This window comes from Lissotriton helveticus, chromosome 6 (assembly GCF_964261635.1).
Source record: "Lissotriton helveticus chromosome 6, aLisHel1.1, whole genome shotgun sequence".
In the NCBI taxonomy this organism is placed as follows: domain Eukaryota; kingdom Metazoa; phylum Chordata; class Amphibia; order Caudata; family Salamandridae; genus Lissotriton; species Lissotriton helveticus.
In genome coordinates, this window is record NC_136067.1 from 1,600,120,338 (window position 1) to 1,600,143,412 (window position 23,075).

The following is a 23,075-nucleotide window of genomic DNA, read 5'->3' on the forward strand; positions in this document are numbered from 1 at the left end:
CGCCCCGGGGGAGGCGGCGTGAACGGGCCTCTCCAGGTGGAGTCTCGTCTGTTGTAGTGGGGCGCCCCTTTACCGTTTCAGTTGCCATTCCGTCCGCTTTTGGTCCACTGTGTCAAAATCCGCCATTCAGCTGAGTTGCGCCCACTCTTGCGGTGCAGCGATAGGCGGCTGTCACAGGACTCTCAAAATGGCGGCAGGCTGTTTCCTTTTTGGGCCTGGTCCACTGAAATGGCCCTGGGACACCTTGGAAATCGGACGCTTGTCTGCTAGGTCTTGGACCCCATTCTCGAAAGCGTCCCCTCCGCCTTGAGAATTCATCAAAAGTTTTGGGGGCCCCGACTCCTGCAGGCTTCTGGTGGGGAGCGGCTGCCATGATTGCTCGCGGAATGACCACGACGGAGCTACGAGATGGTGGTGCTCTCATGGTGACGCCAGCTTCAGTCTGAAACATCCAGAAACAAGGTGGGGCTTTCATCGTTTGGGGGAAAAAAAAAGTTTTCATCCAATGAAAAGTGTTGTTTTTAGGTCATATGATCAAGCCTTCCATCATTAGGAAACCAAAAGTAAAATGAACCAATGAAAAGTTTTATAAACAAGTCACATGACCTGTTATGCGGCATAGGGTATAAAATGCGGAGAAAATACGTTGGCACGTGAGGCGGCGTCAGTAGCGGACCGATGTGCGAATAGGCCGAAGGCAACACAACGCGCCAAGATCCGGATGGCATCGAGGTGGTGTCATAGTTGAGAGTTCTGAGCAGCGGTTGTAACACTGTCTGAAGCTTATTTGCAGCTGCTGCAGCTTCACTACGCGCCAAGATCCGGATGGCACCGAGGTGGTGTGTAGGAAGTTGCCGCACTGGTGTGGCCATCCTACAATGCTGAAAGTCGGCGTGGGGCGCCCCGTTGGCCTGTGAGTTTGCGTCAGTAGCGGACCGATGTGCGAATAGGCCGAAGGCAGCACAACGCGCCAAGATCCGGATGGCACCGAGGTGGTGTCTAGTAAGTTGTCGCACTTCTGTGGCCATCCTACAATGTTGAAAGTCGGCGTGGGGCGCCCCGTTGGCCTGTGAGATGGTGTCAGTAGCGGACTGATGTGTGAATGGGGCCAAAGGCAGCGCAACAATATTTTCTACTATATTTCCGGTGTAGAAGAGACCACAAGGCGCTGAGATGCCAAGATCCGATGGCACCGAGGTGGTGTGTAGCAAGTTGCCGCACTGGTGTGGCCATCCTACAATGCTGAAAGTCGGCGTGGGGCGCCCCGTTGGCCTGTGAGATGGCGTCAGTAGCGGACCGATGTGCGAATAGGCCGAAGGCAGCACAACAATATTTTCTGACTGACACCACAAGGCGCTGAGATGCCAAGATCCGGATGGCACCGAGGTGATGTCTAAGTTGCGGACTGATGTGCGAATGGGGCCAAAGGCAGCGTAACAATATTTTTTGTATGGAAGATACCACTAGGCGTTGAGATGCCAAGATTCGGATGGCACTGAGGTGATGTCTAGCAAGTTGGTGTGGTCATCCTACAATCCTGAAACTCGGCGTGGGTCACCCCATTAGCCTGTGAGATGGCGTCAGTAGCGGACCGATGTGCGAATAGGCCGAAGGCAGCACAACGCGCCAAGATCCGGATGTCACCGTGGTGGTTTCATAGTTGAGAGGCACTTCATCTGCAGTGGGGCGCCGAGATCCGGATGGCACCGAGGTGATGTCTAGCAAGTTGCTGTACTGGTGTGGTCATCCTACAATGCTGAAACTCGGCGTGGGTCGCCCCATTAGCCTGTGAGATGGCGTCAGTAGCGGACCGATGTGCGAATAGGCCGAAGGCAGCACAACGCGCCAAGATCCGGATGTCACCGTGGTGGTTTCATAGTTGAGAGGCACTTCATCTGCAGTGGGGCGCCGAGATCCGGATGGCACCGAGGTGATGTCTAGCAAGTTGCTGTACTGGTGTGGTCATCCTACAATGCTGAAACTCGGCGTGGGTCGCCCCATTAGCCTGTGAGATGGCGTCAGTAGCGGACCGATGTGCGAATAGGCCGAAGGCAGCACAACGCGCCAAGATCCGGATGTCACCGTGGTGGTTTCATAGTTGAGAGGCACTTCATCTGCAGTGGGGCGCCGAGATCCGGATGGCACCGAGGTGATGTCTAGCAAGTTGCTGTACTTGTGTGGTCATCCTACAATGCTGAAACTCGGCGTGGGTCGCCCCATTAGCCTGTGAGATAGCTGTTCTTTGGATTTGGGCCTGGCTCGTCTGCTGTAGTGGGGCGCCCCTTTACCGTTTCAGTTGCCATTCAGCTGAGTTTCGGCTGCTCTTGATGCTACAGCGACAGGCGGCTGCAACAGGACTCTCAAAATGGCGGCCTGTTCTTTGGATTTGGGCCTGGTCCACTAAAATGGCCCTGGGACACCTTAGAACTCGGACGCTCGATTTTTTTTTCCTTTCCTGTACATGCAAAAAAAGGTAAATGCCCGGTACGTTACACGCTTCATCTGCCACGATGAACTCTCCAGAGGAACCGAAAAAAAATATAGTTGTGGTAACTATACCATGCATCGTCATATGGAGAGGTGGCACCAATTAATTATAGTGCTGCATAAAAGAGAGATTTGGAGGAGAACCCCTGACCTGCTAGTACATTCATCAAAGAAGTGGCACTGAGAGCTTCAGAGGCAAGGGAAACGGTCCCAAATATTTAGAAGAACTTTGGAAAGATTAAAATGACATGTTTAGATTGTGGCAAATTAATTTCATGTGGACAGATGAGTGTTACTCTAATAAATACAGCATATGAACATCATCATAGTCGATGGTTGGTAGAGACATTTTGACTATATCCTGGACCTGCCCGTCCTCGCCCAAAATGGCGCCAGAATAAATGGGACTCGTAACTCCTTGTTGTGTACTGGTTGCAGAACCTTGAAATCACGAGATACGTATGCAGTTTTGAAGCAAATGGCGGGCGGGGACGAGAATTGATTGAATATTTCGACATCCCTATTGATATTAAGTTCTGATGTGTTATTGATTACTGTACTGTTGAAAGTTCGAATTAACGTCACCCATGGTACTTGCCCGCAAATGTATATCTAGATAATTTTATTGTAATTGGCCCTGTCGTATTTTAATTATAAAATGTACGTCCACCGATTCCGTAACTGTTAGACACCTTAGTTCTTGCAACGTAATGGCCCGCCCGTTACGTTCCTCTACAGTGTAAATGTCTATTCATCATATACGATTACAGTTTGCTCCGTGGCCGGCCCACGTGGTTATAGGCTCGTATTTGTATAATGAAATTTTCACAATAAAGGTTTTTAAAAGAAAACATGGTAGTAGTATATACATTGGTAAAGTTTTTAATAATAGTCACTGTTTTAGAATCATTAAAAGGCAAGTGAAATAAAGCAGACCAATTACATGAAGGGTAAAAGGTATAATACGAAGGAACGCAGTAAAGATAAATGGTCAAGGGCTGTTGTGTTTTCTATTCCTGCAACATAAAGTGATCGATAAGAATCTCATATTCAGGCGTATCGGCGACTAAGACAGCAGGTCGACCCTCTTTTGCTCAACGGCTCCGTCATGGGACGAAGAAACGCTCTTTTTCTCGAAAAAAGAATATATTTTACTTGCAGGACAGTTGTAAAATTTCCGGGAAAGTACATTAGCCTGGAACATTATAACATATTTTTAAGAAAAAATAATGTTCGGAAGTAATGAAAAGCGTAATTTTTAGGTCATATGACCAAGCCTTTCATCATTACAATAAGAAAAGTAAAATGAACCAATGAAAAGTTTTATTAACAAGTCACATGACTTGTTATGCTTACGTTACGCGCTGCGCGCCCCGGATGACTTCCGGATGCGCTAACGCGGCGCGTCATATGACGCATTACGCGACAACGCAGGTACAGAATATAGTCAAAATGTCTCCACCAACCAGCGGTCGGAACACAACCCCTTTCAGCAGGCTAAATAGTTCTGTTAAATGACAACAGAAGGGACAGGCAACAAGAACCATCAGTCAAAGAGGGGAGGGCTAGTTCTTCTCTACCGGGTTACATTGGGGCGCTACCGGAACTGATCGAATTGGTAGTCTACAGTGTTTCTGGATGTTTCAGACTGAAGCTGGGGTTAGCATGAGAGCAGCACCATTTCGTAGCTCCGTCGTGGTCATTCCGCAACCAATCATGGCAGCCGTTCTTTATCGTTATTTTGGGCGGGGTGGGTGGCGGAGCCGAGCTGTTTTGCAGCCATCATTGTGTGGAGTTCAGTTCATCTCACTAGTTTTGTATTTGTCATGAGGGGTTGTTCCTAATGTTTCTATTTTAGCGAGGTCAAAAAGAGATCCCATTAGTGGCCTACTGATTTTGCTCGATTCCTTTTCTTTTTTTTACACGATTTTTCGTTATCTGCAAAGACTAAACAGAGTATTGCGACTCTGTGTTTGTTTGTAAATAGAGAATGAACCAAAGAGAACTAATTCTAAAACAGTAAATACTTGGATAACAATGAATCAAATGGAGAGAGAAGCAGGCACGACGGATTACAATGGGGGCAAAGACCTGCGTTAACTACCTTTCACTATCTGCAAAGAGAGAGTACTCCTAATAGAAATGAGGGGGGGGGGGCACCATTCAAAGCAGATCAGTGTGCATAAACACGAAAATGTTTTCACTTACCACGTACTTGACATTCGACAGCTTATGATATTTGCTATTAAAAAACCATTGAAATTCACTGAAAAAACCATAGGTTATAGACCATATATAGTTAGGAATTAGCATTTACAAAACCTTGAAAATTCACTGAAAAAACCATAGGTTATAGACCATATATAGTTAGGAATTAGCATTTAAAAAACCTTATTTTACTCACACAAAACCATTGAAATTCCATATATAGTTAGTTGCACTAACTATATATCGCGCACCTGCAATCCACTGCTGATGATGTCACATATTACATCATTCATGACATGGTCAGTGACATCACTGATGACATCACTGATGACATCTCAAATGACATCACTGATGACATCACTGATGACAACATCCAGTGACTGTATGTTTCTGTAAAGTTAAAATGTGTCTTACATATTGAAGAATGAGTGGAAGTATAAGTGTCTGGACAAAGGATTTAGTAGGTGCATGACTGAATGCATGAGTGAGTGATTAAATGTGTCTCACTGAGTGCATGGGCTAGTGACTAAAGTGTCTTAATTTGTGCATCATTATGTCTGTTGTTCTGTAAACTGCTGCATGTTTTGATCAGTAGCTATATGATTAACTATATGGGTTACTGATTGATTGTCCAAGTATTTGTATGGGAGACTGAGTGTGTGTGTGGCTGGCTGGGAGGTGTGTGACTCTGTGCAGATCAATGTGTACTTGTATCAATGATTGTATAACAAGGTAAGTATGTGTTAGTATATGTTTGAAAATGTAAGGTGCTCTATGTTTAACTGTATAGACAAGAAAATGGAAGTGTCATTGATTCTTTACAGGACTGACTAGGTGTGTGAGTAACTCCATGGATGAGTGGCAGACTGTGAGTGTCTGTATAGGTGTATGAGTGCATATGATAGTGTTGTAAAGATGAGTGATTGTATGTATGAATGATAGTATGGGTGAATGAGTGAAGGTGTGTGTAGACGTAGGAATCAGTGAGTGCGTATGTAGTAACTAGTATTGGTGTGTCAATGGTTTCAAAAATTATATTCTGTATTTAACACTGGGTGAAACAGAGGTTATATTAAAATGTGAGGAGATGCATTGTATTGTCACATGAATGATATCATCAGTGATGTGGTCATTGATGTCAAATGAGATGTCATTAGTGATGTCATCAGTGATGTCATTTGAGATGTCATCAGTGATGTCATCAGTGATGTCACTGACCATGTCATGAATGATGTAATATGTGACATCATCAGCAGTGGATTGCAGGTGCGCGATATATGGTTAGTGCAACTAACTATATATGGAATTTCAATGGTTTTGTGTGAGTAAAATAAGGTTTTTTAAATGCTAATTCCTAACTATATATGGTCTATAACCTATGGTTTTTTCAGTGAATTTTCAAGGTTTTGTAAATGCTAATTCCTAACTATATATGGTCTATAACCTATGGTTTTTTCAGTGAATATATATATATATACATATATATATATATATATATATATATATATATATATATCGAATTCCAGCACTTCCCCGCTAAGGAAGAAACACCACGGACACCTTGCATGGATTGCAGGTAATTTATTTCAAATGTAGGACTGCACCGCAACGCGTTTCACCTTTCGGCTTGATCACGCTAAAGAAGCCTAGCAGTTTACACATTTAAATATGCATCAATAATAAACATAAACAAAGGACTTAAACACCGTGAAATAATGTCTCTGAACAAATGTCTGGCAGGTTCCGCCATTTTGACCTAGTCGTTTTAAATAACCAATGTATGTGCAAGAAACCCATTGATAGTTCATGAAATACATTTATGCAGGCTGCCACAGTGATAATTTCAGCAAATTATAGAACAATGATACTCAAGCTGCTAATAATTAGATTTAATGCATTAAATCTAATTATTAGCAGCTTGAGTGGTGTCCGTGGTGTTTCTTCCTTAGCGGGGAAGTGCTGGAATTCGATAGTACACAGGGCTGCCGGTGCCCTGATCACGGACCGCCCTGTTTGTCGGCTTCTTTCGGAACCGGAGTTTGTTGGCTTGCATATATATATATATATATATACATATATATATATATATATACATATATATATATATATACATATATATATAACTACATGCAGTTTAAAACTATGCATTTAAAACTAAATGCATTCTTACAAAGACTGAAATCCCAGCTAACAGGCAGACACCACCCCTGCATTAGGAGACCCAGCTATAACTACTATTTGTTCTGTAGTGAGTCATTATCAACCAACACCATCCCTTCCTATTTTAGAAAGATAAAGAAGGGCAATAAGGCCTAAATAAGATCAGGAATTCTCCAAAACTTCAGCACACTAAGGTGACACAAATGGCAGAACAATTTGAATGATTTCCTTAAAGAAGAACACTCGCACTCCGTTGTGTCTGAAAGTGAACAAAGTTGAATGAAAGTGGGTAGGTGCTATCTGGTGATTCCTCCTGAGTAAGAGGAAAATTAAATGATTCCTGTAGCGTTTTTCCGAAAGTGAACAACGTCCCCAAAATGTACTCAAAACGATGACGTTTAGAAACACGTAATTGACAATTTTGTTGAAAGTTCATTTGAACAAAATTGTATTTGAATTTTCTTGAGATTTTTTAACTTTTCATGATGTTGTTTTCACATCAATACTTTTCACATTTATATATCCCTTACCCAATGCATTTCGGGCACTAAGCCCTTCATCAGGGTCCTCATATTCTGTCAGAAAAAGATATAAACAACATTGAAATAAAACAGTCATTGACATATTGTTAAACATTATATGAACATTTTGCCATGCAAATGTGTGTTGGTATATCAACCTTGTATCCCAGGGTGTAAAAACATGAACACAAAAAAGTGAGGAACAATCCAATAGTGAGTATTTAATTCCTGAAAGGAAAATCGTGCTGAAAAAGGGAGGGTCAAATGGTGCATAAAAATTAAAATTAAAATGAAGAAAGTGTATACCATGAACCGAAATGTGGTCACGTCGACTCAGTGATTTCAAATCATGCAAGCAACTAAGTAGATCTTGCAGCGTAGCGGAAAACCGTTGTTTGTACCTTTAACCTGTTGGTTTGAAATCACAACTGGTTACGAGATACCGATATAATTAGTGGCGTTTATTTATATCTGGAATGTGATAAAGAATCAAATAAAGCATTTATTGTGGTGAAAAAACACGTACTCAGATGAAGGTGATGAGCCATATAAGAATCTAACTTCAAAGAGTGACTCGTAAATCTAGAAATTCGAATAAAGTCTTGTGGTCTACAAAAATGTAGGAAAGGTACATAGGTTAATGTGCACCTTGATAATAAAATACTGTCAAATTACAAGTGGTTGAAAACACGCCTTACCCCGAGTATAGTGGAGGTGGACTCCTCCCGTGCTTCAGTCACTTCCGTGTTGATCCCGGAAGTCGAAAATATCACAAGAGTTAGACGTGTTGTTTAAGACGCGTGATGCGATGCTGGAAATTGGAAAGATACTATGGAATTCGCGTGATTGGGGAAAAGAAAGATCCTCAACCAGATGTAAATAAAACAAGTGTGTTAAAAAACGAGGGTGTGATAGCCGTAACTCGGAATGAATGTGGAATATTGGAAAATGTAGATAGGAATGTGACTAATGTGTGAAAAAAGGGACAAAACCCTGGTATGAAAACTCGGTTAATAATTAAACAGCCACTGTACATGTCGAAAAGCATGATAACAAATACATTTATACACAAATAAATTAGATAATCAAAAATGAGTTTCTTATATTGGTATAAATGTTTTAAACGATAAATCACCTGGGTGATCTGCCACAGCGAAGATTTTACAGTCATTAACCACGGTCAAAAAATTAGGGTTCACAAAAAACAGTTGAAATCTACACAATCATTGAGTCCTTTTGGATGAACGGTATTTAGAAAATTAATCCAAAATATTTCACGTCGTAGGAGATACTGTGTGTTGTCTCTTCCAGGGAGGATCGGAGGTTGTTCCAATACTAAAAATCGGATTTGACTTGGATTATGGTTATGAGTGTTGCAATGTAATGCTAATGGTGACTTAGAAATTCTGGTACGAATATTGCTTTTGTGTTCCGTTGATCTTGTTTTGATTTTTCGTTCCGTCTTTCCCACATAAGCCAGGCCACATGGGCATTTGATCATGTAAATCAGATTGCGACTGTCGCATGTTGCCGTCACTCTTAATTTCATTGTGGTTCCTCGACTTGGGTGCTGAAATTCTTTGCCTTTTATAATGGCATTACAATTTGCACAATTGTGGCAAGGTAAAGTACCTTTATATGAATGTTGTTTCTGATCATCCTTTTGGTTTAGTAATTCTTTGATGTTCTTGGTACGTTGTTATGCAAAACTGGGTGCACTAGAATATATCCCATTAAAATCATCCTCCAAAGTTAATAAGGACCAATGTTTTAAGATAATTCTTTTAATTTGTTTACTCTAAGTTGAATATTTAGAGATGAAAACCGTTCTCTGTTCCTCTTTGGGTTTGAGTGGCATTCTTAATAGGCTCGTGCGATCCAGTTTCTGTGTTTTGGATACAGCTTCCTCCAGCAGGGCTCGAAAATCCAAAATCCAAAAATTTGTACTAGTCCTGCAGGACTAGTACCTTAAAAAATGTCCTCGACCTAACTGCAACCTACTTGACCTCCATCTCTGAAAGCGGAGCAAATGTGACAAGATAACAAGATTTAAAGGCATCTTTATTGCTCATTAACCTTGTGAGCAATAAAAATGCCTTTAAATCTTGTTATCTTGTCACATTTGCTCCGTTTTCACAGACAGAGGACAAAAGTTGGTTTGTTTTCCTACTCGCCCTTTCAGCTCGACCTTGTTAAATTTAGCTCGACTATGCAAGCAGTCGAGAGGAATTTTCGAGCCCTGTCCAGGATACCTGTTGGGTAACCGCACTCTTTAAATTTAGTTGTGATGGTTTGCATGCTTTCATTGAAGGCTTTCTCTGTGGAAGAGATTCTTTTTAACCTCAACATTTGAGAATAAGGAAGGTGTTTCTTGAGCAAGTATTGGTGAAACTTTGGAAATGTAGCAAATTGTTTCTGTCTGTACTTTTAGTTTAAACTGTGGTTTCCAATTTTCCGTTTGTGTGATGTATCATGACATCCAAAAATGTTATCTGACTTTTGTGTATGGTGTATGTGAACTCGATCCTGTTGTTCACCTGATTCAATTTGGATAAGACTTGGGTTAATTCATATTCAGTCCCCTTCCATAAAATGAATATGTCATCGATGTACCTTTTGTATAAAAGGAGATTGTCCGACCATTCACGATTATTCAAGATGTTGTCAAGTTCAAAACGGTACATGAAAATGTTCGCATACGCAGGAGCCAAGCAATTTCCCATTGATGTTCCGGAAGATTCAATAAAAAATGTGTTGTTCCAGCTGAAGTAGCTATGGTAAAGCGTGAAATGGAGTAAATCCATAAGAAATATTTTCAAATCTTCATCCATGTCTGCCATCATTAAAACGGATGCCACTGCTTCCAATCCAAGATTGTGAGGAATTTAGGTGTATAAGAATTTCACGTCGATAGTGCACAAAATCATCTCCTTGGTATACACGGCTGCGTGCTCCTCCAAAATGGTGAGAACATTGGTAGTGTCTTTTATGTACGTTGTCATGGTTTGTACTATGGGATGCAGGTGTTTATCTAAATACTTCCCGATGGGCTCATGGATAGAATTAATAGTAGACATTATGTGCCTACATGGTGGATGGGTTGGATGTTTATGCACCTTTGGGATCATATAGATATAAGGTAATGCAGGATTTTGTTTGATCAAGAATTCTTTTTCTTTGCTTCCAATGGTCCCACGGTTTATAGCTTGGTCAATGATGGTAGTGAGTATTTTAATGAATTCTTTGGTTGGATCCCGGTCAATTTTGTAATATGTGTAGGTATCATACAAATGTTCATTCACACGGTTCATATAGAAATCTGTGTCCATGATCACGAGGGCCCCGCCTTTGTCGGCCTGTCGAATTGTGATGTTGGGATTCTTTGCCAAATTCTTTAGAGTTTGCTGTTCTTTAACTGAAAGATTTGTGAATTTAGGTTTGGATTGTTTGTAAATTAATTCAATATCCTTTGAAATGACTTTCTCGAAAGCATCCAAAACCTTGTGACAGGTGGGTGGTATAAACGTACTCCTGTTCCGTAATCCGATGAGGGTATCCTTCGGTGGTTCTTCTGATATAGGAATGACATTCAAAAAGAAATGTTTTAATCTTAACTATCTCATTAATTTATAAATGCATACCTGGGTATCCAATAAGTTAGAAGGAAATGTCAATACAAATGTAGTCCCTTTGTGTAACACTGGAGTTTCGAAACGAGTAATCTTTAGTTTGGAAAGGTTAATAACTATGTTTTTTTATTCCTCGTGTTTTCGCTATTGAATCCTCTTGGATTCTTTCTTTGACTCCTCCTGGTTCTTCTAATCGGGTCTGGCCTTTCTCTAAAAAAAGACACGTTCGGGGTGGTTGATGGTGCTGCTCCATCGGATGTGGATGTTTTTTCACTGCTCTTACTTTTATCCTGTTTTCCGAAAGGGGGCACCTCCTACGTTGTGACTCATCCGATGATGAAGTTTCATCCGTAGATCTACCGGAGTTTGGTTTTTGCTGTCTGCGTCGGGCATACATTTCTGCCCAGTTATATACTTCCCCTACTTTATAGTCTAGGGTGTCTCTTTTGAATTTCCTGATTTTGCTTTCATTAATTTCTTTTGTGTATTTATCAAGCTGTTTATTGATGTCATCTAATTCCTCTGAAGTAAGCATTTGACTAAATTCATGTTTGAGTTGTTGTGATTCTTTTGTGAGATTTTCTATTAATTTGGCCAATTCCTCTATTGTTAGTATTATAAGATCTAAGGAGCATTTATTGAGTATTGCTTGCCACTTTTCAGCAAATCTTGAATTGTTTTTGCATAGTGTTGATTTGAGCCAGATAGGTAATCCTCGAGGAATCCTCTGTACTCTGTGATATTTTATGAGCGTACTGGCATGCAGTCGTTGGTTCACTATTTTCTTTGACATGTAGAGCAGTTGTTTAATATTACTCTGTTTGGATCCAGTGCTTGTTGTTAAGTTTTCTGTTTCTTCAATTAATGAGTATATCCGTTGCGTATCTTCTTCAGAATATCTGAATGTGTCAGCTTTTTGATCAGTGAGATTTATTATGTCTTCAAATTGCATGGTACTGGTGAGTGCAAGGTGCTTTTTTTCTCAGAAAATTGAAATGAATTCCTTAAAGAAGAACACTCGCACTCCGATGTGTCTGAAAACAACATCATTAAAAATTAAATAATGTCAAGAAAATTCAAATAAAACTTTATTCAAAGGAACTTTCAACAAAATTGTCAATTACGTGTTTCTAAACGTCATAGTTTTGAGTGCTTTTGGGGACGTCGTTCACTTTCGGAATAAAGCTACAAGAACAATTTGCAGCACACAGCCATCAACAGAGACACATGAGCAATCTTCTTCAAATATTTGGGAATTCTGTTGAAAGGTTGGCTCCATATACCGCTACTAGAACTGCTAACATGCAGGTGGAGTTAGTACACCACAGTAGTAATGTTGCAGAGTCTAGCCCCAATAAAAAACACTTACAGGAAATGCAAACTGCCAATGCAGGAATTGGGGCTGCAATATTGGTTGGAGAAACCGAAGAAGGCTCAGGTGTGAGTAGTATTTCTGTTGGTAAGTCAGCTACATCAAGTTGCTCTAGAGGGCAAAGTGGAGAAGGACACAGAAGTGACAACCAGCATTCCACAGAAAGACTAAATGCCTAAATAGTAAAGCATACAGTTATACTGTTTTCTTGTACTTCAAAGAAAATAGTTCCTAATCTGCAAATGAATCTATGAATAAATACACTTTTTGGTCCTTATTTACAAATGTGTATGTGATGTGTACACTAAAATCAGTTGTTTGTGGCATCATTCATGTGCATATGTCCCTCAGCATCTCCTATGGCATCAGGTCCTGGTGTTGGTAATTGAAGGGGATTTTCAGCATCTTCTTCATCAGATTCCTCACCTGCTGGGTCAATTAGGAATCTCGTATGGCTAATTAGATTTTGCAACGTAGCACAGGTAGTCATGATTTTGCAGCACATTGCTGGATCATACTACAGACTACCACCCAATTTTGTGCAGACATCTGAATCTGTCCTTAAGCAAATCAAATGTCCTCTTTATAATGCCTCTGGTTTGATTCTGTGCAGCATTATACCTCCTGTGTCTCTGTGTTTCGAAATGAAAAGTAGGGAGTCATGATCCAGGATCTAAATGCATGAAATTTAACAAACTTTCAACTATGTCTAAAGATGTAAGAATCATGATTCATTGTGAGGAAATGTGGCATACCGTACTTGAATATTTAATAAATGTCTATTCTTTCTTTTGAGATACACATAGTTTGTTTCAGATGGTGGACAAATTAGAACTGTAACAAACTGGGTTAATATTTGAAGGGGGGAGTACCCACCTCAAGTAATGACCACGCCTTTGTCAGGATCACTAAATCAACCCAGTGGTAGCTATGGCACATAGCAGATATGTCTTACTTAGATGCCACATGTAAATTATTTGAGCAGTACCAAAACAGTAAGAAAGTGAAAACACAACACAAGTAAACCCAAACCAACTGAGAAACATAAAGAAAATGTCATAAATAAAACAACACCAAAACAACAAAAATCCAATAAGGGAAACCAGTGTTCTGAATTTCTAAAGTTTAAATGTGAAAATAGTGTCAAAAACTGTTAAGAGTCAACTGCTGGTTGTTCTTGACAAGTACCCAGGTGCAAGCTAAGGGCAAACACGATGGAGTGCTGGTCAGATAAAAAAACGAGATTTGACCCAGTTGGAAGTTTTACCTTCAGACTTAGAGGCTGACGGATTCCTTTCCGACCGCCTCATTACGATGGAGGCGGTCGGAAAGGAATCCGAAAGGTCAATCCGACTGGCTTCCGACAGGCTCGGCGAGCCCATCCACCAGTCTGAATGTGGCCAGTAATCCCAAGTGCGGCTCTTTCGACCCTTGGGGTTATGATGTTGGGTTTCGGTAGCCTTTCTGTGCCGGTCTTTCTGACATGCAAAGGCTGTTGGAACTCAACTTTGGGGGCCGACAGCAGGGCCCCCTTGGGAGCACGACTTCCGATTGGAGGCCGTGTTGATCCCTGCACCCCGTGGCAGACACATTGACTGCCGTGGGGTGCAGGGAGGAACTGCACCTCCTATTTTACAATAGGAGCATGCATTCTGGCTGGTTTACGGAATACATGCCCCATTGTAAAGTATAGGAATGTGACCGAACAGTGTTTGGTTGCATCCTAATTAGTCGGTCGGGACCACCTGTGGACCCCTTCCCCTTGGTGAATGTATGGGAATATACCTTTTAAGAGCAGGCAGTGGTCCAATGGACCACTGTCTGCCCTTCAAAAATGAAAAGAACATTTTTCATTGTTTTCTTTTAAATGCATCTTGTTTTCCATTAAGGAAAAGAGGCTGCATTTGAAAAAAAAAGTTTCTGTCTTTAAAAAGCAAAAACAGATATGGTGGTCTGCTGTCCCAGCATTTCCTGTGTTCCCTACTGCAAATAATCACACAGTGCATCGCTCTCTCTCTAAAACCAAGCTGGCAGAAAATGTCTTTCCCTGTGAACAGCTGCTGTGCTCACCCCAGGGGTGTGGCCAGCAAAATGAGCAACTCCTCATCTGTTGTCTCTCTAAACCAGTTCTGGGAGCAGCTCCTTTCCCATTGGGATTAGTGCCTGGCATACTGGGATCACAAAGAAGTACCCTACCCAGGTGACAGGAAACATTGCCTGCAACAGGGTAGGCCGTTCATTGAGTTCCTGTCACAATCCAGATGGTCATCGTGTCAGAGGAACAGAACCCCTCCCCACACCCAAGGCCTTGGTCTCAGCTCTGGGAGCAATTTCACACTTCATCAAGGGGGCTTTTCAGTTGCTTGGTGACCACTAAAGCTCATGCAAATGGGTCTAAAGTGGCTTTAGGCAGGGAAAAGGTAACTTTCTCAAAGTACTTTTTCCAAAATATGTGTTACAAATCTGACTTCATTAGTGAATCAGACTTATTCTAAATACTTCAAAAAGTAAACAAAAATTAATTTGGATCTGTTGCCTTGCCTAGCCGTAGATAACATTAGCAAATTGAATAGGGTATCCCAGCACTTTCAAATAGAACAACCAACCCTTCTACTGTGAAAATAGCTTCTAAGGCCTTTTCATTATAAGGATATGTTTAACATTAAACATTTCCAAGTCCTACTTCTAAATTCCATGTACCCTCCCTTATTGTCAGTAAGGCCTACTTATGGGTGACTTATTGATATTTCAGTAAGATTGTCAAAAAGGGTATTTTGACAGTTCGAATTTGCAGTTGAAAACTGCAAAGCCAGGCTAGAGAAGGTAGGCCTGCAGTCATGTAGTAGCTGGCTCAATTGGTGCTGCATTCCACCAGTGACTTTCAACTTATGGGCCCTGGGTACACTTTTGCACTATATACAAGGAACTAAGAGGTAAGTTAAAAATGCCAATTAGGAGTCTGACAATTTCATCAAGGGGGAGCAGGGGTAAAGTGCACAGACTTCTACAGCCAGCAAAACAGTCAAGGCTAAAAATCTGGAGGTATACCAGAAAACAGATTGTAATTTCCAACAAAAATATGTACCATTTACACATCCAATCACTTGTGGAAAAAGAGGATTTGTCTACCATTGGATTTTTGTAACTTTCAAATAAGCAGGGGCACTTGAAAAATGATATGTGTGAATTACTTCTTACCAACATTGAATCAAGGAAATGTCTAAAAACCCAAGATAAGGCACTCAGGCTATCCCTCCTGCAATTGAATCAGTGTGTTGTTAGGTACGAACTGCTAAAAGTAGTCCTGCTTAGTGCACAGTCCAATTAATTAATTAATCTAGGAATGACTTCTTTGCTAAACCTGTAACTAGCATAAACCTCTGAATCTGTGCCTTAAAATAGAGTCACCCACAGCCTGAAAATGTTCTCTCTCGCTCCTTCTTCTCCTCTGTTGAGCTCCAAGAATACACATACCGTTCGTTACAGCATTTGTGAAACATTGGAATGCATTTTAGGCCCCTTTTATATTTTCCACCTGGTTCCTACCTGCTGCTAATTGATCGTGTTTTGCATGTGCAAAATGCTTTGTTTTAATGAATTTCTTATTGTGAATGCTTTGCACATCAAAATAGTGATTTCCTATTTGATCTCGGTAATTTGGTATTTTCTGATGCAAATTTAAGACATTGCAAATTATCCAGTGTGGTATGCAATTTTAAGAAACATACCATTAATGGCTCATTGTAGATTTAAAAAAAATCTATCTAGGGAGTATAGCTGAATCGCCCACAAAATGGCCACCGGTGTCTGAGTCTCCCACTGCATTGGAGACATCTTCTGGAGCCTTCCAATGACCAGCTGACTATTTTCTTGATTTGGTGTGCAGCGCGGAATGTGTAGAGAGCAGGAAGGTATCTTTTTTTGTCCATTTATAGGTATATTTACTCTGTCCACCATTTTGGAGTCACTTCTATCAAGCAATGCACTCCTGACTCTCGCATTTGCTGGGTCCAGTTATTAAATATGTTGGGGACTTCTAGGACTGCCTTATTTATACTACTGAAGAAGACATTTGGCTTACATTCAAACATGGACATGGTTAATTTTAAGCTTGAATAGCTATTGCAATGCTTGTTAATAGGGAAGCAGTAGATATGTGCTTATATGTATGCATATTTCCTCATTATTGGTAAATCCTCACCAACTTTCACCCCAATTCTTAGTACTCAACATAATGTGCTGTTGGGAATACTCTTTTCAAGTCTCCACTGAAAATCGGAGGTGTTAATATGTAGATTTGCTCTCCTTTTGAGCTGTGTTAGTGTTAGTCTTCATATCTTAAGGAATGGACTCAGCAACTTATTCCACCCTGAAGGTTGCATCTTCACCAGAGGCAATGCCTATACCCCATATGGATTCTAACAGCAGTGCATCTAAAAGGAAAACAAAGGACCCAGCTTCTCCAACTAACTCTCCGTTACCTTTAACACTCGATTACTTAATGGCTAAAATAAGACATTTGAAACACTTTGTGATGGAAACTAATGACACTCATCAGAAGATTAAAGAAAAATGGTAACGTCTTGGATTCTGGGTGACTGAGGTGGAACAACAGTTAAGTGACGTCCAAGATATAGTAAACAAGTTTGAAGTGATGTCTAAAGAAATTTCTCTTTTAAAACAACAAACAGAAGACTTGGAAAACTGCAAAAGACGCAATATACCATCAATCTATGGAATTCCTGAAGGTGCGGAAGGCTTTGACACGATCACCTTTATTAAACGCGTGTTCCAAAAATTGGCAGCCTCATAGAAGGAACCAATCTTAACCTGCAAAAAGCTCACTGTGTTGGCCCACAACCCTCAGGGACATCTCCATCAGCTCGATCACGTGGAATTATAGATCTTTTCTTACAATACACTGATTTGATGATGGCCCTATCAGAAGTCAAACAGAGGAAAAAAAAGCTATAGTCAGGTCAGAAAGTCTTCTTTATGCAGGATGTGGCTTGCATTACAATCCTGCCGTAAAATCCATGAGCACCCAGTATGATGCAATACACCTGTGCTTGTTCACAGTCACCTACAAGAAAGAAACTTTATCATTTGACTCTCCAGAGGACATAAACAAAATCATACTTCAGCACAAAGGAAAGGAATGGACCTTGGAAAGACTTGATTTCTCTGGCCTAATGTGTTTTGCTTTGTCTATTTGCATTTCTTATTCTAGTTGAGGTTCTTCTAAATACATCATCCTCATCCTCTCTTCTTCTCTTTACAGGCATCCATCATCTTACCTGGGTATTTGTCCTGGATGTCTCTCTTTTACATGTACCCTTCCCTCGCCCTAGTGTTTAGACCCTGTAAGCACTCCTAGTTTTCTTATTATGTTGTCCTAGTTTATACTCGTTTTTTCCCTTTTTTATTAGTGTTCATTTTTGTTGTTACATAATTGGTTACGGAGGTCTCCCTGCCCGCTCCTGGTTGACTCCTTATCGACAGTCTGTCTTTCCATTTGCGTTCCACCACCCCATAATTGCATTTATATTCCACTATGTCATGCCGATCACTATGGTTAAAGCCTTTTTGGCGTGTCACCGTTTTCACTTTCTTTACCAGATTTTTTCCTTTCCTTTTCCCATTCCCCAGCATCCCCTCTTCCTTTTTTTCTCTATTAGGTTTCTATCATCTTGCTCCAATAAGACTTACTTGCTCACTGTTATATTTGTTGTGTTACTGGTTTTGTTTAACTTTTCAAATTAAGTTTACTACGCATGCTTATTATTTTTTTAGATCACAAATAATATTTGTGTTGTGTATTGGAATGTCCAAGGCCTGCATAATCCTATTAAGAAGCAGAGACTGCTTACTCATTTATCTTGACTAAAATGTAAAATTGATGTTAGAAGAAACCCACCTGCTAGATAAGGACATTAATTCATTGCGAAAGAATTAGGTAGGTCATATATTCTGTTCTCTTGCTAGCAAAAACAAGAATGGGGTTGCCATATTGGTTTCACAAATTGTTTTTTCTGGTGGGTGAGAAGGAAGAAAAAGATAAAGAGGGTAGATGGATTCTCCTTCATCTCATTATATATCATACACCAATCTCCATTCTTAACCTCTATGGCCCTACCAGTGTTGTTTTTCAATTTTGGGAACGAATGTCAAACAAGATATAGTCTTGCTTCAACACAAATTTTATAGTTGGTGGGGATTGTAATTCAGTTATAAATCCTTTTATTAATAGAAAATCGGTAGTTAAATATGCCCCCAATGAAATGCAAAAACATTTAATCAATACATTCACTCTAGAGGACTGATAGATGCTTAGAGGGTTTACAATCCAGACACTCTGGAATATACCTTTTACTTCCCACCCATTAATCCCAATCTAGAATAGATTACATTTTCCTCACACCTCATTTACTCTCCACATTAACTAACAATGAAATTGGTTCCATACTAATTTCGAATCATGCACCAGTTATAATTCATTTAGAATTGCTACCTAAACCTTCCAGGTCTAGTAGATGGCATTCCGTACTAGTTTATTGAAAGATAATGTTGCTGTGGAAAAGTTTAAACTCGGCCTTAAGGAGTTTTTTGCCTCTAATATTAATTATGATCCTCCTTTTCACTTCACCTGGGAGGCTTTTAAGGCAACTACTAGAGAATGCAACTACTAGAGGATACATGATTGACTACGTTGCAGTAAAAAATAAAAAAGCCTACAAAGGCTCCTCACTTTTACTCACTTATTTTAAATAATTTGAACACAAATATTACACATCTGATGATAACACTACACTGAAGAGTCTCATTCAGGCCAAGTTAGACTTCAATAAAGAGATCAAAAGAAGAAGGTATAGTATTAAAGATTAATTCATCATTTTATGGAGGACGTAATAAGGCTTGCAAGGTGCGTGCTAATTACTTGAAAGCCAAATCACAAAAGTTCCAAATTCTTAACATTCATGATGACAATAATATCACACATGTCAAAAATGCTGAAATCTTAAAATGTTCTACAAATTTGTAATCAAACTCTATACTCACCAGTACCTTCCACTTCTAATGAGGCTCTAGATTTCTACTATAAGTCTCTTCCACCATGCCAATGTCAGTCGCAGGATTTTTCTCCCTTAGGTAAGGACGTCTCTATGTCTGAATTTATGATAACCCTTGCTAAAATAACCAAAAGACAAAGCTCCTGGACGAGATTTTTTTTCACGTTTCCTGCATACTTTTCTCCCACATTTGGTTTCTTTGTATCAATATTTTCTCACTCATAATAAGGTTCACCATACCATTTTTTAAGCTATGACATGTTTAATTCCTCAAAAAGACAGGGGCCATATGTAGTAACATTTCCGTTTGCGGTTTCCTAATAGCGAATGTTTGCGATTCGCTGTTAGGAAATTTCAAACAGCTTTGTACAACAGTGTGCTTTACTCTGCTTGTGATTCCCAGTGTGTTGCAATTAACCTACCTCATTAATATTCATGAGGTAGTTTACAATTTGCAATCGATTGGGAATCGCTAAAAACACAGGGATGGTGTCCGGCTGGGAACAGCAGACCGCCATGTCTGTGTTTGCTTTTAAATAAGCCACGTTTTTCGGGGGAAATGCAACACATTTTGTTTAAAGGAAAGCGGGATGGGGTTTTTAAAAAGAGTAATGACACATTTTCTTTTTATTTTTTAAGAGCATGCTGTGGTCTTTGGTCTTTGGTTCTGAAAAAACATGTTCGCATAGATTCACAAAGGGGAATGGGTCCCATGGGGACCCCTTCATGCTTGCGAATCATTTACCACAAAATTGAATTTAGTGGTAAAAAGTTGAATTTTTTGCAATGGCATTTCAGTCACAAAACATTTATACATACCACTGTGATTTGCTATTAGGAAGGGACGCCCTTAACACTGCCTTCCTAATACCGAATCGCTAACATAATTTGCGATTCAGCAATAGGTTACCAAATCGCAAAATAGGGTTTTGTACACAGAAAAAGGCTTTTTACTAGTCACAAACGTCCCAATTCTGCTAATCAGGCTGTTTGCTACCCAGAAAAAGCTATGTACATGTGGCCCAAAAATCTTCTCTCTTCTGCTAATTACAGACCCATTCCTCTCATTAATTTAAACAGCAAAATGTTTGCAAAAATGTTAGCGCTTCAAATCACTCAATTTATCCTAGCTCTGATTGGTCTAGAACAAACTGGATTTAGAAGGTCAGATATATGACTGATAATTCTACATCTTTTTTAGACATTGTACACCTTGCATCAAAAAGCACAATACCTATGACCGCCATTACGCTAGACGGCAAAAAGTGTATTGACCGCGTTCACTTGCGTTTTATTATTCGTGGTCTCCAATGGCAGGGCTTCGGTCCCGACATTTTAGAATACATCAGATTGCTCCACTCTTCCCTGAAAACCTCTGTACTTGTGGCATTCAGTACACTTATTTTCTCCTTTCACAGGGCACTCGACAAGGGTGTCTATTGTCACCTTTACATTTTATATTGACCTTGGAACCTTTTCTTCATTGTTTGCGTCCTACATCCTCTTTTTATGGTTTCAAATATACAGACACCAAAATTAAATTCACTGTTTATGCTAATGATGTTATCCAGTGTAAATCTCTTTAAAACGTATTCTAAATTATCTGGTTATAAACTGAATTTTACAAATTCTGAAGTCCTTCCATTAAATAAGTATTGTTTAAAATACATGTTTGTTGACACTGGGCTTAAGTGGAGATCTAGCCATATTAAATGTTTAGTGTTCAAATACTCTACCATCACTCCATCACTAACACCATTCAGATCAATCTGGCTGATGCTCACCATAGAATTATTCAAATGTCAGCGAAGTGGTCTCCTTTATACTTGTCTAGGTGGGGCAGATTAGACACATTCAAAATGATGATGCTACCTGCCATTAACTTATATTTATCTATGCTGCCAGTAGAGCTCTCTCTGAAGTTCTTAAAGTCACTTTATAGATCTCTTGGAAATTTATTATGGAACGTATGAAAAGCATGCATATCATTAATTTCTCTATTTAGACCTGAAGAGCTGGGTGGGGTAAATTGTCATCATTTTAGGCACTATCATTCCTTGTTTGTATTGAAACTAATTTGCCTCACTTGGAGGTAGATGCTAATACACCCTACACTGTCTGGCACAAATTGGAAGACTCAATAGAATCACCTTTCTCTTTTTATTCTTTAGCTCACTTCATACACCCCTCAAGGTATTTCTCTTCTCCCACTATTAGACATATTATATCATTGACATTTGCCAACCTTACTCTGTCAATGACACAATTGCAAGTGTTTGTAGAATCTTCTATCTGGCATAACAAACACATTGAATTATCTAATTGCTCAATTCTTTAGAACGACTAGGTGACTAACTACATAATTTAGGTTGAACAGTTATTGTTGGGTTCGGTTCCGCTCTCCTTATCTGAACTTCAAAGTAAATATGGCCTCTCCTCTGCTTCTGTTCTTAAATATGAATCTCCAAGCAATGCTCTCCTACAATCCATACCTACACTTACACAAGTACATTCTCCCAATCATCCTTTGCTCTCTGACCATCTTAACCTTTCCCAGATGTCAAAGCATCTTACATATACATATATCTTCAGTACACATTTCCCACTCATCCTACTTCTAAAATTGAGTTACTGTGGGAATCAGAACTACAATACTCATTCCCCTTACAAACCTGGAACTTAGGGGCATATTTACAAGGGAAGTGGTGGAGTGAGGCGTTAACCTTCCTGACGTAACGCCGCACTCAGCCGCTTCAGAAAAGCAGGGCTGCACCATATTTACAAGAATATGGTGCAGCCCTGCATTTCTTCCTGCGCTGGCGCTACACTTAGCAGCCTGGCACCAACGCAGGCACCCTGCATGCAGGGAAAGATTGTTTATGTGCAGGAAGGTCACCCTTCCTGCTCATAAACAATCTTTAAATGCCGTTTTATATAACTTCTATGTGTGCTGTTTAATGCAGCACACACGGAGGTTGCAAAACTGCATTTTAATGATTGTTTATGTGCAGGAAGGGGGACCTTCCTGTACATTAACAATCATTGGCCTTTAGCTGTTTTCATGTGTGCTGCACAATGCAGCACACATGAAAACAGCAAAAATGAGGAGAAATGAAACATTTCTCCTCCTTGCACCAGGTGACAATCAGGTTTTCCCTGATCTTAATTCTGGCGATGCCTCCTATTTACTCCTCCCTTGTAAATAAGGGGCAGCGTCAGAATGAATGGGTGTGGTGGTGGAACGCCCACAGCAAAACCCATTGCCCTTCCCTTTCACGCTAAGGATAGCGTGAGAGGGGGGCCTTATTTGCAAGGCAGAGTTAAGCCACGTTAAGTGGTTTAATGCTTCCTTGTAAATAAGGGAGGCCCTTATTGCCACAGGAACATCATAAAAAGTGACTACCCGTGGTGATAGGGGCTTGTAAATATTCCCCTTAGTTTGGTCCAAAATACATCACACCTCTTGCATTGCACTGCCAGCACTAAGCAAACCCTATATTACTTCTATAATATGTTTTTAACCCCAACTTCTCTTCAGAAATACAATCCAGCCATACTGAATACATGTTGGCCTTGTAAAACAACACCTGGCACAAATATGCATATGTTTTTTCATTTCCCATCAACT